Genomic DNA, 19,583 nt, shown 5'->3' with positions numbered 1-19,583 from the left:
GTGATAAAATTAGGCATTTAACGTGAATTTGAGAAAGAAGAACTATGCTTGGCAAATCTGTTTCTTTTCTGATGTTAGATCGGGCAGAATGGATAAGGGGGACTCAGGGGACGTAGTGTATTGAATAAGGAGTCACCGAAAAGATTATTAAACAAATCAATATATACACTTGAGTGTAATGTACCAGTTCAAACCAGATTTGGATTTGGATTTAGATTTAAAGATGCAATGTGGAAACAGACCATTCCGACTCAATGAGCCTGTGCCACCCAATTACACCCATGTGACCAATTCACCTACTAACCACTATGTCTTAGAATTGTGGGATTCTTAACTTCCTGCTCTACTCCCTTTACACTCAGAAAGGTGTGGCCAGATTCTGCTCTCCCCCATTTCCAAGTTTTCAGATAACACCACTGTAGTGGGAAGAATTTCAAATAACGATGCGTTACATTACAGGAGGAGACAAGTGAGCCTAGTGACATGGTGTCATGATGACAACCTTTCCTTCAACATCAGCAAAACAAAGCAGCTGGTTATTGCCTTCAGGAATGGGGCAGTGCACACACACCTGCTGACTCCAATAGTACAGAGCTCGAGAGGGTTGAAACCTCAAGTTTCTAGGACTGAAGGCTGCAAAACAGCCTGTCTGGATCTAACCCTGTAGGCTTCATTCCGAAGAAAGCTCACCATTATCTCTGCTTCTTAGGAAGCTAAAACATTTTGCATGACACTTTGATCCTGAGACTTTTTGTCAATGCATCATAGGGAGAATTCTATCCATGTGAGTCATGGTATGGTCTGCCCATGACCACAAGAAACTGCAGCAAGTTTGTGGTAGAGTGCAACAGAGGAGTTCATCAAATCTCTTCCTCGGATGGAGGTTGACTTCTCAGGACAGATTAAGTAGACTGGCCTATACACTCTTAAATTAGTAAAGTGTGATGCTATTCCATTCAAGCACACACAATTTTAAGGCTTGACAGAGTCCGTGTCTTATTGAAGCTTTGCTGCAAGCATGACTGCTCGGCGGGGGGGCAACGATTCTTTCTTTTGCTGGTGGGGGAGGGGGGCTCATTGCCTTGCAGCTGCCTGTGCGTGGGAGGGGGCTGGGGGGTGATTTGTGTTTCTAGCATTTAACTGTCATTCGTTCTTTGGGGCACTCCTCTGTTTTTGTGGATGTTTGCGAAGAAAAAGAATTTCAGGATGTATACTGTATACATTTCGCTGACATTAAATGACCCTATTGAAACCTATTGAGTAACTGATTTCCATTGGTTGTAATGCCTAGAATCAGGGTCACAGTTTCAACATAAGGTGGTCACATTAGCAAGACTGAGATAGGTGGAATTTCAGCCCAATGAAGGAGAACCTTTGGATTCTCAATCCAAGAGAACTATGGAAGTTCAATCACTGCGTATATTCACAGCAGGGGTTAACAGATTACAGGTTCGTTAGGGAATCAATAGAATTATAATAAGTATAGGAAGTAGCACTAAACTAAACCGTCAGCCAAGATCTTATTTAATGCTAGCATTGATTTAAAAGGTTGAATGGCTTATTCCTGCTTCATTTTCTTAATTTTTTATGGAGCCCCAGCTGTTTCGCATGTTGTTCTTTCAGGCAATTAAATACCGGTATGCTTGATCTCTGTTGTTGTTCAAATGCTGCAATCCATTATGAAGTGTGAAATGATGTCATTAATCTGCATTAACCCAGTTTATCACGGGAAAATTAGCTTTGAAAAATAGAATTCTTTTGGGAATGTGAGTAATAATCAATAAATGGGAAATAGTGCACACATCTGCTTTTTCAAAAGATATTTGAACGATACCACATAAAATTTGTACATCCACCGTGCAATGATGAGAATCATTCTAGTCATCTGCAATCTGTAGAGGCTGGACTGGTCTGTGGGCACACAGACAGATGGAGAGGCCAATCCACACTCAAACAGTTGTTTGTCATTGTGGACAAAGATGGCAGCCATGTTGCATTTGGGGTCACTGGCTTGGACATCAGAAAAATAGTCGACACAACGCTGCACATCATTTTTAAAACCAGTATTGAGGGCACAGCCATCAGCAAAAAGCAAGCCTCTGATGATGACTGTCATAACCTTAGTTTTTGCTTGGAGTTTTCTGAAGTTGAACTGTTCCCCATTAGTGTGGAAGCTGTTGCTAATGCCTACATCACTCACTCTGAAGATATCAGTGAATATGATGGAAACGACAAAACTGAATAACATTAGCACCAAGATCCAGCCCTGCTTAGCCCTATATGAGACAGGGAAGAGGTCAACTGTCTCACCATTGTCCTGAACTCTAGTTTGCATGCCATTATGGAATTGCTGCACTGTGGTGAGGTATTTCCTTGGGCAGCTGAACTTTGCCATTATCTCCCCTAGACACTTTCTGCTAACAGTGTCGAAGGCCTTAGTCAGGTCGACATGGCAGGAGACATTTCTCTTGCAGCAAACACCGTGTCCCACACTCCTTCTGGAATCCACACTGGCTCTCTGATAGGAGTTCCCAGTGAGGGTGTGATATGAGACGGTTGGGAAGAAATGTGGAGAAGATCTTGCCTACAATAGACGGCAAGGAAATTTCCCATTAGTTGCCACAGGATTGTTGGTTATCCTTTTGCTTTTACACAGTGGGGTGGATGATAGATATGTCTTTAAATTTCTGTGGAATCGTCTCTTCTTGCCACATGGGTTGGAAGAGCTGATAGAGCTTTTCTGTTAGCACTGCACCACCTTCCTTTTAGGCCTCAGCTGGTATTGTGTCTGATCTAGGTGTTTTACCACTAGACAGTTGATATGTGATGTGTTGCTGTTTGGGTCTTGGCTAAGAGTGGTGGTACATCCAGAGCTTCATTGACAAGTAGTTGGGGCAGGCTATGGATGGATTCATTTATACTCGAAGGACAATTCCGAACACTGTTAAAGTGCTCAGCCCAGCCTTTGTTTAGTGCATTGTAGAAGTTTTTTAACGTTTTTGTAGAAGGCTTTCAGGTAAGGGGTGAGAAGTTCAAGGGTGATATTAGAGGAAGGTTTTTTACTCAGGGAGTGATTGGTGCATAGAATGCACTGCCTGAGTCAGTGGTCGAGGCAGATACACCAGTGAAACTTGAGAGACTACTAGACAGGTATATGGAGGAATTTAAGGTGGGGGGGGGGTATATGGGAGGCAGGGTTTAAGGCTTGGCACAACATTGTGGGCCAAAGGGCTTGTACTGTGCTGTACTAGGAAAGAGAAGATGGCGGCGTGACGCAGCGCGCACGGCCATTCCGAATGATATTGTATGTATTAATTAGGATGCCGTGCACAATCCTGATTTGATGGGGACAGCCGTGAGAAGCACAGAGGAACACCTGGAGAAACTTCTGAAATGCCCGCTTCACTGCCGCTGCTCCTGTGCGATGAGAATCTCCGGAGGGGAAGGCCCCAAATCTTCGGATTTGCCTGTTGCTGGGGCCGGGGTTGAAGCGCTCAGCAGAGATGGTGCTCGGTGTTGGAGAGCTGGTCGGAGGCTTGGAGTTTTCAGACGGACTCGGAGTTGGACTGTGGTCGGATGCTTCCAGGATGCTGCATCGGCAAGTTTGCGGCACTGGAGGTTCACTGTCTGTGTTAGATGATGGGACTTTTGAGAGACTTTGAGGCTTTTTACCGTGTCTATGGTCTGTTCTTTATCAAATTACAGTATTACTTTGTACTGTTGTAACTATGTTATAATTATGTGGTTTTTGTCAGTTTTTCAGTTTGTTTGTCATGTGTTTCTGTGATATCATTCTGGAGAAATATTGCATCATTTCTTAATGCATGCATTACTAGATGACAATAAAAGAGGACTGCGTGTCCTCATAATCTAATCTAATCTACTCTACTATTCTATGTTCTATATCTATCTGCATAAGCTTGGATCTCATCAGTTTTATTGCTCAAGTAGGAATCCTGCTTCAGGCATGGTTTGTGTTGTACAGTCTCTCATATCTTATTGAAGGCATCCATCTTTGAGATGGACTTCATGTCACCAAGGAAAGCTTGGTGGAGATGATGATTCTCATCTAGCTGTTGTTTGATGTCAATGCAATTTTCATCAAACGAGCCCTTGTGCTTTCTGATAGCAGGTGCCAGTATCTCTGTAGCGGTGTTATACATCAGCTCTTGGAGGGTTGACAAAGTAATTTCCATGTTCTGATTGTCTGGAGTGGTGGCTTTTAAATGGTCTTCCAGGATGTTAACAAAAGACTGATTTACAGTGCCTATAAAAAGTTATTTTCCCCCTTGGAAGTTTTCATTTTTATTGTTTTGCAACATTGAATCCTAGTGGATTTAAATTGGTCTTTCTTGATGCTGATCAACCGAAAAAGACTCTCGTGTCAAAAGGGAAACAAACCTCTGCAAAGTGATCTAAATGAATTACAAAATAAAACACAAAATAATTAATTGCATAAGTATTCACTCCCTTCAATCTGATACACCAAATCATCACTGGTGCAGCCAATGGTTTTAGAGGTCACATAATTAGTTAAATGGAGATCACCTGTGTGCAGTCAAGGTGTTTCAACTGAAAGTAGTAAATGTACACCTGTACTGGGAAGGTCCAACTGCTGGTGAGTCAGTATCCTGGCAAAAACTACACCACGAGTACAAAAGAACACTCCAAGCAACTCAGCGAAAAGGTTATTGAAAAGCAAAAGTCAGAAGATGCATACAAGAAAATTTCCAAGTCATTGAATATCCCCTGGAGTATAGTTAAGTCAATATCAAAAAATGGAAAGGACATGACACAGCTGTAAATCCGACTAGAGCAGCCCATCCTCAAAAACTGAGTTAATGTAATTAGTGAGGGAGGCCATAAGAGGCCAATGAAAACTCTGGAGGAGTTATAAGCTTCAGTGGCTGAGATGAAAGAGATGGTGCTTACAACAATTGTTGCCTGGGTGCTTCACCAGCCACAGCTTTATGAGAGAGTGGCAAACAGAAAGCCAAATTTGAAAGAACCTCACATAAAATGGCTAGTTTGCCAGAGGGTATGTGGCAGACTCTGAGATCAGCTGGAAAAAAAGTTCTATGGTCGCTTGAAACCAAAATCGAGCTTTTGACTGTCAGACTAAACACTACGTTTAGTGTAAGCCAAACACCGCACATCATCAAAAACACACCATCCCTACCGTGCAGCATGGTGGTGGGTGCATCATACTATGGGAATACTTCACTGTAACAGACCCTGGAAGGTTTGTGAGGGTAACATGAATGCAGAAAAATACAGGGAAATCCTGGAGGAAAACCTGATGCAGTCTGCAGGAGAATTGTGACTTGGGAGAAGATTTGTTTTCCAGCAAGACAATAACTCAGAGTATAAAGCCAAAGCTACACAGGAATGACTTAAAAACAACAAAGTTAATGTCCTGGAGTGGCCAAGTCAGAGTTCAGATCTCAATCCAATGGAGAATTTGTGGCTGGACTTGAAAAGGAATGTTCACTCACGATCCCAATGCAATCTGACAGAGCTCAAGCAGATTTGTAAAGAAGAATGGGGAAAAATTGTACTGTCCAGATGTGCAAAGCTGATAGGGACCTATCCACACAGACTCGAGGCTATAATTGTTGCCAAAGGTGCATCTACTGAATACCGACTTGAAGGGGGTGAGTAATTGTGCGAACAGTTATTTTGTGATATTGTAATAAATGTAGATCAATTTATAGAAATTAGTTTTTAGTTTGACATGCAAAAATCTTTTCTGTTGATCAGTGTCAAAAAAGCCAAGTTAAATCCACTGTGATTCAATGATGCAAAAAAATAAAGCATGAAAAATTCCAAGGGGTGTAAATACTTCTTATAGGCACTTGTATGTTGCTCTTTTTCAGCTTGGAGATGCTCAATCGATTTGTGGCTTCTTTTCCGTGTAGGCTTCTCTTGGTCTGGATGTGGATGTTCATTTTAGAAATGATGAGATGATGGTCTGTCCAGCATTCAGCACTGCGCATAGATTTTGTCACTCTTACATTCTGCCTGATCGATTAGATGCCAATGTTTAGAGTGAGGATGCATTCACAAAGTTCTGTTATGGGTGGGAAGGCGGAAGATTGTGTTGGCGATCAACAATTCATGTTCAGCACATGTCTGGAGTAGTAGAAGACCGGTGTTTTTGCAGTAACCAGTGCTATATTTCCCAAGAAACCCATCCTAGGAGCAATTGTTAGAGCCTACTCTTTCATTGAACTCACCAAGGAGGATAAGGTTCCACTTTTGGGAACAGTTGCAATAACTGAGTGCCTTTCTTCATAGAACCGGACCTTGACATTACCTGGATTGGTCATGGTTGGAGTGTAAGCACTGATGATGGTGACATGCTTCCTAGCATATGATGGGGGGGGGGGGGGTTTAATGGTCATGACCCCATCATTCACACAGTTTGGATGTCCAGAAAGCTTGCCAGAAATCCCTATCTTCACTGCAAATCCAACACCAGCCCCATGTCAATCTTGATTTCCTGTTCCACTCCAAAAAAAAATGTATCCCACGCTCCTTTCACAAATTTCGCTTTCTCCTGTAAACCCTGTCTCACTCAGGGTTGTGGTATCGATATTATGTTGGGCAGACTCTCTCCTTATTAGAGCAGATTTCCTCTGAGGTCTGTCAGCATCGACTCTGTCCAAGAGTGTGTGCACCTGCCACACTCCGAGGGTGAGAGGAATAGCTCTTAATTTTCTCTTTGAAGTATTTTGACCACTGTGATAGGGTCCTCACCGGCCATGGTAAACTGGGCAAGGAAAGAATGAAGCAGGCAATGTTTGGAGTACTTTTCTAGCTCTTTCCTCATACTATGGAGGCGAGCAATGAGTTCCTGAGAAGGGCTACTCAGTCAGTCAGTCAGTCAGGTGGCTGCCGAAGGGCACAGCTGCTCCATGTCAGTGGAGAACAGCCCTATAGCCTGAGCTGACAGCGTGCAGGCTTGTGGTTACATTACCAGTGTACCCGCACCTGCCTGTTTGTCGCTAGCCTGTTGCCACAGAACTTGGGATGGGAAGGCTAGATAACAAGAGTGACTTGCGCAAAGACAGCTTAAAGTGAAGAAGAGTTGTGCAGCATTGACTTCACTCTCTCATCTGAGACCATCTTTATCCAGTGGCAAGACAGAGTCAAGATGGCTGGAGATGGAGTCTGGTGCAGTGGATGGCCATGACGTCCTTCGTGCCTTGTCAGACCCCTAAGCACTCTACAGCACCTTGCTAGGTCTGCATTCCAGCCTATTGAGCCAAATTTGAGCCACAGAGTCTGCTGGGTCCAGTCTTCACTAGTTTGGGTAAGCAAGCCCAAGCTCACCGAGGGTTTAAAACCCATCAGTTATCCTCATCCTTACTTTACTCAACAAGTAAAGTAAGGACTCCCTTACTAATTTACCAGTGACATTGATAAAAGGGGTGAAAACAGAAAGTAATATAAATGGGTAGTGTTTAGATTAGATATTATGGATCAAGAATAATTGTTCACTATTTTAGAATCATTTTACTGACAAAGGAACAAACATGGTAGCACACCCAAGGATGCTAATTATACAAAGTTAGGAGACTTGGTGTAGCTATGAGAAGGAAACAAGGAATCTATAAAAGGATGCAGACGGGTAGGTAGGCTGAGCAGTAATGAAGGGTCATCAGGCAGAAACAATAACTCTGTTTTTCACCTTTCCATAGATTCTGTCTGACTTTGAAAATCTGCCACATTTTTTTTTCTGTCCCAGATATCCAGCGTCTGCTGTTTTAATTTGTTTTGATGGACAGAGTGATTGTTGGCTAAATTACAAGACATTGAATTGGTGTGAGGGAAGAAGGAAGAGGTAATTGAAACCATGAGCAGTAAGGTAGAAACTAAACCAGTCACTGATGGAATCGAGCCATTGAGGTGTTTTGGACAAATTCATGGGCAGTGAATAAACATTAGATCATTAGCAATTGTAGACATCCAGCAAAGAAATTCATAACATATCAGTTACAGGTACCCTTTTAAATTACGTTCTGTGAAGATCATGGAGATATTTTAATCAGTTTGGCTGTTGGCTACTTGACAGAAACTGTCATAGACAATATGCACCAAATTAATATGCGTGATGGCACATTGACATATTAACTGCCCTCTTATATTCACTGCATGTGTATTGGGTGATGATTGACAGCTTAGCACTCAAAATAGTACTGCATTATAAATATTACAGAGATACTATTGTTGCAGTCTACTTACAAGGAGCTTCTTCTGGAAATTAATTCATTCCATTCATCAGACTGACTTTTGCAAGTTCTATCTCTTTGTCCTTTATCACATATACAGTATATTAGAATTTGCTTGAAAATCTCTGTGTGCTCCTTGCAGTGTTCTTTAAACACCATAAGACCATTAGACATAGGAGCAGAATTATACACCATTTGACCCATTCAGTCTGCCCTGCAATTTGATTATGATTGATTTATTTTCCTTCTCAACTCATTCTCCTGCCTCTCACTGTGACCATTGACCCCCTTACTAATTAAAAACCTATCAAGCTGTACTTTGAATATACCCAATGACTTGGCGACAATAGCCGTCAGTGACAATTCCACTGATTCACCACCCTCTGGCTAAAGAAATGCCTCCCTCATCTCATTTCTAAAGGGGTATCCTTCTATTCTGAGGCTGTGTCCTCTGTACATAGACTCTCCCACTATTGGAAGCATTCTCACCACATCCACTGTATCTAGGCACCTTATTCTTCTAAAGTCCAGTGACTACAGGCCCAGAGCCATCAATGGTCCTCATACAATCATCCTTTTCTTCCTGGGATTATTCTTGTAGACCTACTCTGGAAACTCTCTAGAGGAGATTGATGCGATTCTCCAGAATATACTTTCTTAGGTACTGTATGGGGCCCAGATTTGCTCACAGTACTCCGAAAGTGGTCTGATCAATGCAAGTTAAAGACTCAGAATTACATCCTTGCTTTTATATTCTAGTCTCCTGGAAATTAATACTAAAATTACACATTCCTTCCTTACCAATGACTTATCCTTCAAGCTAATTTTAGGGATTGTTGCACAAGGCTCCCAAGTCCCTTTGCACCAACGATTTTTGAATTTGTTCTTCATTTACAAAATAATCTAGGCTGTTACCATACACTTCCCTACACTATATTCCATCTGCCAGTTCTTTGCCATTCTCCTAATCTGCCTAAATCCTTCTGTAGAGTCCTTACTTCCTCAACACTACCTACCCTTCCATCATATTTGTATCGTCTACAAATATGGAAACAAAGCTATCAATTCCATCATCTAAATCATTGAAGTATAATGTCAAAAGTAGCAGACCCAATACTGATCCCTGCAGAGCACCAGCAACCAACCAGAAAAGTCCTCCTTTATTTTCACTCTTTGCCTTCTGCCAGTCAGCCAATCGTTTGTCCTTGTTAGTATTTTTCCTGTAATACCATGGACTCTTTTATCTTGTTTAGCAGCATCATGTGTGGCAACTTGTCAAAGACCTCCTGAAAATCCCAGTAAAGAACATTCATTGACTCTAGGCTGTCTATTACTTCCTCAAAGAATTCCAGCTGATTTGTCAGGCAAGATTTACCCTACAGAAACCATGCTGACATCAACGTTTTTCAACACGTGCTGCCAGGCATCTTGAAACCCCATCCTTAATAATGGACTCGCAACATCTTACCAACCAGAGGTCAGGCTAACCACCTATAGTTTCCTGTCTCATGCTTCCCTCCCATCTTAAAGAGTGGAGTGACATTTGCAATTTTCCAGCTGTCTGAAATGATCTCAGAATCTAATGATTCTTGAAGGATCATTACTAATGCCTCCACAATCGATTCAGCTAACTCTTTCAAAACTCTGGGTTCAAGTCCATGTGGTCCAGGTGTTTACCTACCTACAGACCTTTCAACTTCCCAAGAACCTTCTCCTTGGACTCCTCACGCTCCCTTCTGTTTCCTGACACTCAGATTTCTGGCATACTGCTGGTGTCTTCCACAGTGAAGCCTGACACAACGTACTTATTCAGTTCATCTGCCATTTACTTTTTTTCCTCATTACTACCTCTCCCATGTCATTTTATGCTGGTCTGATGTCCACTCTTTCCTCTTTTTCATTCTTTTGATATCTGAAAAATATTTTGGTATTCTCTTTTATATTATTAGCTATTGGTAGGCTAAACAAACAAAAATATTCCTTCTAAGTTCACGGTAATTACAAATTTATAAAATTAAATCAGTTCGAAGTCAATTTATTGGCACCCAACAGGAAGGACAAGCAATTAAAGTGCAAATGACCGCAAACTGTGCAAATACAAAAGGAAAAAGAAAAATTAATAATAATAATTATCAAAAACATGAGATGAAGTGTCCTTGAAAGTGAGTCCATAGTTTGTGGAAAAAGTTTAATGATGAGGCAAATAAAGCTGAATGAAGTTATCCCTCCTGGTTCAAGAGCCTGATGTTGAGGGGTAGTAATTGTTTCTGAACCTGGTGGTGCGGGTCCTAAGATGCCTGTACCTTCTTCCTGATGGCTGTAGCAAGAGAAGAGCATATGCTGGACAGTGGGGGTCCTTGATGATGGATGTTGCTTTCCTGTGACGGTGCTCTGTGTAGATGTGCTCAATGGTGGGGGAAAGGCTTTAGCTATTTTGGACTGGGCTGCATCCACTACATTGCTATCTTTCTCTGCTTCCAATTTCAATTTTAATAGATTTCATACTTTCAGCTGACAACATAAATCTTGTAATGAAGTTGACTATTAATATACGGCTTTTAAAGCAGTGCTGTGGATTAGCAGATGAAAGCAGTAGCAATTTCAGAGCAAAATTGATTAGAAAACTCCAGCTGACTTCTCTGTGCTGGTTTGGATCATCTTAGATGTGCAGTCAGAAGGAAAGCTGAATATCTGACGGTCCACAAGAGCTGTCTGTTGTTTGTGAAAGGCTTAAAACAGAGCTTCTTGTGTAGCAATGTGTTAAGATGTGAAGTTGGAGGTCTGAGCACTGATCTACTGAGATTGTTGTTAGATAGTGATGGGGAAGGGGTAACTTGAGCATCTACATTTTTCTGAGGAGACTGAGGTGTGCAGGGCTCCCTGCCACCGTTCTAACACCTTTTTACAGAAGCATCATTTTGAGAATGTCCTGTCTTGATTGTGTTATTGTGTGGTACAGAGGCTGCAAGCCCCTACAGAGGATAGTTAAAAACTTCCAAGAGGATCATCGGGGTTTCTCTCTTCTCCCCTTCCTCCCCCCCCCACCCCCATTTGTGACATTTATCAAGAGCATTTCACACAAAAGGCCCGAAGCATTGTTGAGGATCCATACCAGCCATCCAACAACCTCTTTGACTCACTACCAGGAGGAAGGAAGTGCAGAAGCATTTGGACCAGGACTGCCAGGCTGGGTAACAGCTTATTCCCTCAGGCTGTGGAGCTAATGAATATCCTGCCACCATCAAGGTCTCATCACTAGGACAGCAAGCTGTTTACTATTTACCTGTGCTGTGCAATGAATGTATTTTGAATTATATTCTATTAACTCATTTATGATAACATTTTGTTTTATTGCTGTTTGTGATACATATCTTGTGGGTGCACCATAGTCTGGAGGAATGTTGTTTCATTTGGTTGTATGTACACAGTATGACAATAAACTTGAAGGAGAGTTTGTTACATCAACCTTCTTAATAGTCCATACTGGTGTAATAAAATTCTTTCTGCACTTATGAGCATTCTTAGTCTAACACTTGTACTATCACCTACACTATAACTTGTCTATACCACACTATATTCTGAATCTACTATATGCCTGGAGATCCCTTTAAGCATATGAATACAGAACATCTCTCCCTCCAAAACTACTTCCTCCAAAATCTCCAATGCATAGCCTGAAGATTTTGACTGCAACATTTTACATAATGGTCAAGGTATCATCGAGCTAAACAACACACACAATTTCTTGGATACATTTTGCTCCTCCAGTTTAAGAAGCGAAGCTGCCTTCATGCTGATTCAACCATTTATATTATCAGGTCCTTTGCAGATACAAGCATTCAACGAACAGTGTAGAGTGTACTGGCTGCTTACAGAAATCACAAGAAAGAGAAGGCAGTACTAATTTAACATGCTGTTTTCAATGCAATGAACAGAACTCCAATTCATCACGTACTCCAACTCCCAGATTTGTTTTTGGGATTTAGCCGATCTCATCCACTCGTCTTTCGGACCTCATTACTTATGTGAACGTTATTCTTGTTTTTCAGACCTTCACGGGTTCATATCTGACTGCAAGCTCTGGTGAAAACCAGTGTTTTGTTTTATACCTACACTAGCTTCTAGCTTGCCTCAGTATCAGTCTGTTTTTGCTCTGAATGGGCAAATAGCATTGTCATGATTATCAAATGATTATTTGTATTTTTGGTTTCACAAGATATAGGAAAATATGAAATAAGTAGTTATCATTTAGGAAGTAATAAGCAATTTAAGTATAACCTTAATTTCAGCTGCAGTGGGCATTTTGAAGACAAGCGTGTCCTTTATTTCAAAGGCTAGATGAATATGCAGTAATTTGAGGAAAGTGTTATGGTAGAGACAAAATATTATGTTTCTCGAAATCCAGTTAAAAGTTAATCAAAGAGCTGATAATTTCATTTTAAAGCTTTTCAAATGTTTTTATGGTTCCTTTGCAACACATCTGAAAATTTCATACGTTGATAACAATGTCCTCCAAGAGGATGACAACCTTGTCATATGGTTTGGAGACCTGGCAGGGTTACCCATGACAAAAAAGGGCAAAGGGTAGAGGCCAGACTAAGAGTGGTCGACCGGTCCTCCAGGTTTGGGGGTTCTGCTCAGAGCTAACAACCCTAACTGGTAAAACGAAACTGTTACAGAAATTGCAATAAAGAAATCTTCGACATCTGAGTATGACGGTATTCCTGAATCTCCACCTGGGACTTGTATGTCTGACTGTAGTGAAAACCTAGCTACTGACATGATAAAGGAAGCCCTGAACACCGCCAGAAATGAAGGACTTTCATTGCTACCCTAAACACCAGTGGCATAATGAGAGTAGGTAGGTTATAAACAATATTCTCACAATTATTACAGAGCGTCATGAAGGTAGGGAATTTTAATAGCACAGAAAACACCCTCAGCTCATTATGTACTGACTGTATCTGATAAAAGGTCTCGGCCCGAAATGTCGACTGTTTACTCTTTTCCATAGATACTGTCTGGCCTGCAGAGTTCCTCCAGCATTTTGTATGCGTTACCTACTGTATCTGTTACTATTTTCATTGTACTGACATTTGTCATGGGAGCCTGAATGAAACCTTACAACTGGCACTTGGTTTCCCTGTGCTTAAGGAAAACTGTCAGTTGAAGAGAGAGGAACCTGCAAGTTTAAGGAGATGTGATGCTTCACGCCCTCAACACAATTTATGCATGCTTTGAAAGGGAGAATAAAACTAAACCCATGCAAATCCTTACAACATCTGATGACTCTGTGATCTCTGTCCCAGAGGCCAATGCCAGAACATCTTTAAAAAGGGTGAACCCTTGCATGGTGCCTGGGCCCAATGGTGTACCTGGTAGGGCACTGAAAACCTGAAAATCTTCAGTCTCTCATTGTTGCAATCAGAGTTCCCACCTACTTAAAAGGAGCAATAATAATCACACCAGTGCCCAAGAAAAGCAGGGTGAGCTGCTCTGTCACACCCACATCCACTGCAATGAAGTGCTTAGAGAGGTTGCTCATGGCCAGGAGGCAGGATTGAACCCAGGTTACTTTAGCAATGAGGCAGCAGCTTTAACAGCATTACTGTGCTCCATTATGCCTTCTTTAATTTCCTCCCTTCTCTTCTTGGATCTTCCACCCTTTTCCTCACTTCCTCTTCTGCTTGCTTGTCCTCAATCCTCTTTCTCCACTTGTCTCTGGTTTCCTCTGTGCTCTCCTCTTCCTGATTATGCTGATTAAGCCAGCAATTAGTGTCCTGGAAATGACTGGCTGACTGTCCCACTTCCATCACACCAGAAGTGGGGGGTTAGGGTCAGGTTTATAATTTCTCCCAACTGCTTCCATTTGGCCAAGTGTAGTGAACTTGCTGCCATGGGGACTGGTGGAGGCAAACAGCCTGGACCCATTGAAAGGAAAGCTGGTTAAGTATATAAGGGTCAAAGTAATACATGGGTTTCTGAATCATGTATACTGAAGCACAATGAATCAAATATTCTGTGGTTTATGTGCATCAAGCTTCAGTGCAGCCATTCCGTCGATTCCAAACAATGGCATGAAGAGCATTGCCATTTAACGGTGATTGCAAATCAAAAAGTGCAGATGCTTGAAGTTTTGAAAAGTACTGAACACTGGAAACACTCAGCAGGTCATGCAGCATCTGTGGAAAGAAAAATCGAGTTAATATTTCAGAGCTTGATCTCTGGGAAAGAAGAAAACAAACAGAATTGCAGACAATGAAAAGATGTAAGGAGAGGACAAAGGAAATATTACTTAGCAGGTGCAGCCAGGTTTGCCATGGTTACATTGCAGTTCATTGTATGGAATAGTATTTACAATATAATGCGTTACCTGCTGTACACTTGTACTGAAATTGCTGTTGGAACTTTTGGAGGAACTCTTTGAATATTGGAATGATTTAACGTTCAGAAGTTCAAAGTACATTTATTGTCAAAGTATGTATACTATATGCAGTCTTGAGATTCATCTTCTTGCAGGCAGCCACAACGTAAAGAAACACAATAGAACTAAATCAAAAAACCCACCGAGCAAAGACTGTCAAATACCCAATGTGCACTGAAAAAAGATATAGTGTACACAATGAAAAAGTAAACCAATAACACTCAGAGCATGTACTGCTGAGTTACCAAAAGTGAGTCCACAGCCACAGAGCCAGTTCAGCATTGCAGACGTTCCAGAAACCTGATGGCTGCTGGCCACAGTCACAGAGCCAGTTCAGTGCTAAGGTGAGTGGCTGGTCCAGGAGCCCAATGGCTGCAGGCCACAGGCACAGAGCCAGTTCAGTGCTAAGGTGAGTACTGATGGTTGCAGGCCACAGCCTCAAGAGTCATTTCAGTGCACCATTATATTTTACCTCAGTTTTATGTTACACAGATGCTTCTCTATTTGTTCTACATTGTAGTACTTGATGCCTTTCACATGAGCTAGTCGTTCATTTTGTTTCTTATTCAAATTATGTAGTCAGATCTGTGATCACATCAAAGAAATGCTACAGCAGTGAGTATCTGTCAATAGATGTATTGATCTGTCTTTAATTATTTAACTTCATTGCAGTACAGGAGCTCAGTCTCTCCAGCTAATTTGTGCCAGATATTGGGGATTTGCAAAGTAACATATGATGTACAATTCTTTAAAATATTCTATTGCACGAGTGCAGTATAAAGAGTGCATTTCAGAAATTTTGCTGCAGCCAATAATGAAACCCCTATTGCTTATGGTTGTGGGACAACCTCAGGAGAAACTGATGCTCCTTTATAAAGATAAACTGTGCTCATCATATTGAACATTTCACCTAGTATTGCTGTGTGTACAATCCTTTTTGCCTGAAGTGGATACCTCAACTTAATGTTACTTATGAGAAAGCAATTATGAGATTATTTTCTGTCATCTGATTGCTGAAATATCCAAAGGCTTTGCACCAATAATAGAATGTTATATTATAAACAAAAATAAAGATTTTATTTTGTTCCTTTGTTGGTATTCACTGCATTTTTCAGGTCTGTCATACCTTGAGCAGCCCTTTCTTTTTTTGTAGTTATGGTCATACTTTACACAGCCAATAGAGGGTGTCTTTGTAGCCCTGTCTGTTCCTAGCAACCTTGAATGTTTCAAATTTCATCAGCCCTCATTGAAATTAGTTTAAATGGCTAATAGCAAAGAAGAAGAAGCAAACTTTAAAATGAATACTTCTTTTGGTTTACATAAAATAATTTATCAATTTTCCACAATTCTAATCAGTCAGAGTTGAGGGAAACATTGACCAAAATAAATACGATAAATATATATTTTTCCTCCATAACAATCTTTCATATTTTATCATGTTTTCATTCATACTGCAATCTCGCAATAGAATGAAATCTGACATTTCACTTCCACAGGAAATCACAGGATTTCAAGACCCACCATATCTAAAGCAATGCACAAAACTTTGTAAATAAATGGTACTGGATTAAGGAGTCAGAAAGTCTCTGCTTTTTCACCATTGTTTGCATGCTTGAATAAACTGCTGGAACCACATAACTTGTCAGTCAATTTCCCGGTTGGGAATTGATAGACCAGTGATTCCCTACTGGTCTCTTGTTCATAGCTGAAAAAGAATGCACATTACTGAAGTGAATGAAAGAGGAAAACAACAAACAGATCTCAAAAAGAAAAGCTGAGTAAAGCTGGCAGAGAAATAAATCAGTCAGAATATGGAAAGAAAACAATACATCACAGAAAACTGTTCCAAATACTGTATACCCCAGGAAAGCTGAAGGAAAGCAAACATTTGCACATGCATAAAATTTATGAGGAGAAACAGCAAATTTCAGTGAGATACATTTCATTGGTAGGTGAAAAATGTACGGTATGTGGCATTATACCGCGAATGTATATTTGGTCCCAGGGTTTCAAACTCATCCTGTGAGATTTGGGGAACCTCTGCAGTGGTTGGCAGTGCATTCTACATTGGTCAGGTATTCATTCCTTACTCTTTGATATAATTCTACACTGTTCAGCTAGTGTAATCTACCAGGTATAGTAACTTATTCCACAGTAGTTGGCTAAGTTATTCTGTAAGATGTGACTGATATATTGACCTATTGACTGACAGCCTGTAGTACTTGGGTAACTCATTCTGATTTTGGCAAACTCATTGTTTAGTGCTGAGATATCTTATTCTGTAATGCTCACATAACTCATTCTGTGATGTTCTGTCCTCTGATTCTGTGACTCTCTAATGACCCATTCTGTAGCACTTTGATAAACCATGCAGCGTTGTGTTAACACAACCTACTTTGCTTGGGGAAGTGTAAGCTGCAATGACCAGGCAACTCATTCTGATGTGCTTGAGAAACCAAATCTGTATTGTTTGGATAAATCAATCTAGTACTTGGTAACTCATTCTAAGGTCTCCAACTAATTCAATCTGTAGTTGGATAATTCATTCTACATACCTAGTTAATTCATTCTGCAGTGCTTGGAAAATTCATGTGTAGGATAGAATTAATTAATGATCTTATCATGAAGGCAGCCCAAGGTAGCAGCAATCACACCATGATTAAATTTCACTTTAAGCTTCAGGGAGAGAAGAATGAGCGCAAGACTAATATTTTAACCTTAAATCAGGATAACCTTCAGGGCATGAAAACTGAGCAGTCTAAACTGAACTAGCAAATTAGTTTAAGAGTCTGCCATTTGAGATACAGTGGCAGATATTTAAAATTTGCATTCTAAGGAGAAAACAAAATTTCAAGGGAAAAACATCTGTAGTTAACAAAAAAAACAATTTAACAATAACCTCAAATGTAAAGAAAAAGCACATAATTATGTAAAGACTAATGATAAAGTTTAACAACGAAGGAGCAGTTAGTGATAACACTGAACAACAGGTGACAAGAGTTTCTGAGATTATCTTTTTAAAACGGAAAAAGATCTAACAACGGAAAAAGATCTAACAAAGTGAGCACTATACCGGTGGAAAGTGAATCGGTGAAATTAATAATGGGAAACAACATGGCAGGTGAATTAAATAGGTTTCTGTATCATTTTTCAGTTTGGGAAACAATACATTTTTCAGTTTGGGAAGTAACATCTCAAAAATAGCTGCAAAACATTAATTAGAAGCAGTAAGGAACAAAGGAACATTGCAATTGCTAGGTTACTGAACAAATTGTAGGTTTTGCAGGCTGACAGTTCTTCAGGACCTGATGGACTTCATTAAAGGAAGTGAGATAGTTGGCTTTTTAAAATAAGAGGCCATTTCAGCTCTTCAAGTATATGCTGGCTCACAGAGCAATCCCATTTCCTCACTAATTTTCCCGATAACTTATTCTTCTTTCATCTCCATCAACTCCCTCTCCCCCTAGATTGTACAACTTGCCTGCACAAAAGGGGGCAATTTAGGTGGTCAATTAAATACCAGCCTGCACTTTGGGATTCGGAGGAGTCTGAAGTTGCAGGAAATTTTGTACACTCTACAAAGGCAACACAGGAGGCCAGGACGGAACTCAGAGTCATTGGAGCTGTGACCTAGTTGCTCTACTAACTCTGCCAAAGTGTTACTTTCAATTTCTCAAAGTTTCCCAGGCTGGAAAGGAAAATAAAACTTAATTCAAAAAAGGGAATCGCAGAGTAAGGAGCTACAAGACAGCTTAACATCTGTCGGAGGAGCAATATCAGAATCCAATATTAAAACTATTACAGAAAATAACTTGGAGTAATAAGGCAAAGTAAATATGATTCTGTGGCTAGAAAATTGTTTGATCAACTTATTGGAGTTCTTTGAAGAAGTAACATGCCATGGATAAAGGGGTTTCAGATTTCCAAAAGGCATTTAAAAGGTGACACATGTAAGGTTCTCATGGAAAATAAAAGCTTCTGGTGTAGATGTGAATAAAATGCTGGCTGGTTGACAAGACACAGAATGCAAACATAAATGTATCTTTTGTACAGTTCAGTGAGATATTACCAATGATATGCCATGAAAATTGTTACTGGGGATTGACTTTTTGCTATTTATATAGACTGGAGTGAAGGGATTAGAGTTACAGTTGCTGACACGAAGATGAATAGGAAAATTGTGAAGAAGATAGGAGATTACAAAGGGAAAAGATAGATTAATTGTGTGAGTAAAGAGCTGAGTTTCATGCAGAAATGTGAATTGTTCATCTTGGCAGGAAAAAAACTTTAAAAAAGACATGTCATTGGTGAAAGATTGTAAGGTCTGAGTTGCAGAGGGTTCTTGTGACCCATTTACAAGACACTAGAATGCAGGTATTGCAATTAATTTGGAAAGTTGACAGAATGTTCTTATTGCTTGATGAATTGAATGCAAAAGTAAGAACGTCTTGCTTTATTTATACTTGAATTTGGTGAGACCACTCTGGAGTAGTGTGTGCTTTATTATTCTCCTTATTTAAGGAAGGATATTAATGATTTGGAAGGAATTCAAAAGATCACTTGACTGGTACTTGGAATGGCCAGGCAGTTATGCTTAGCAATTGATATGTGGATCTTGCATAATTTATTCTGTACTGCTCAGGCAATTCAACCTGTAGTTCTCAAGTTATTCAGAATATAATGTTGGGGTAATATATTTAGTATGTTCCGATGTCCCATTCTGTAATACTTATGTAATTTCATTGTTTGTGCTCAGGTGATTCTTTCTCTACCATTCATATAACCTTAACTGTACATGTAGCACAGGGTCCATATGTTCCATTCTGAGTTATTTGATAATTCATTTTCTATCCCTCATCTAATTAATTCTGTATGGGTTGTGTATTCTATCCTGTCGCTCTTGAGTAATTCCTTCTGCACAGCTC

The 19,583-nt window shown here is 40.4% G+C and overlaps 1 protein-coding gene across 7 annotated transcripts in view; it reads left to right on the top strand.

Annotated features, from left to right (window-relative positions):
- Positions 1–19,583, top strand: part of sntg1 (syntrophin, gamma 1) — a 533,050-nt gene that overhangs the window by 211,426 nt on the left and 302,041 nt on the right. The window lies entirely within an intron of this gene.

The sequence above is a fragment of the Mobula birostris genome, chromosome 1 (assembly GCF_030028105.1).
Source record: "Mobula birostris isolate sMobBir1 chromosome 1, sMobBir1.hap1, whole genome shotgun sequence".
Taxonomy (NCBI): domain Eukaryota; kingdom Metazoa; phylum Chordata; class Chondrichthyes; order Myliobatiformes; family Myliobatidae; genus Mobula; species Mobula birostris.
The sequence above is the reverse complement of the archived record's forward strand: the minus strand, read 5'-3'. Positions and strand labels throughout refer to the sequence as shown.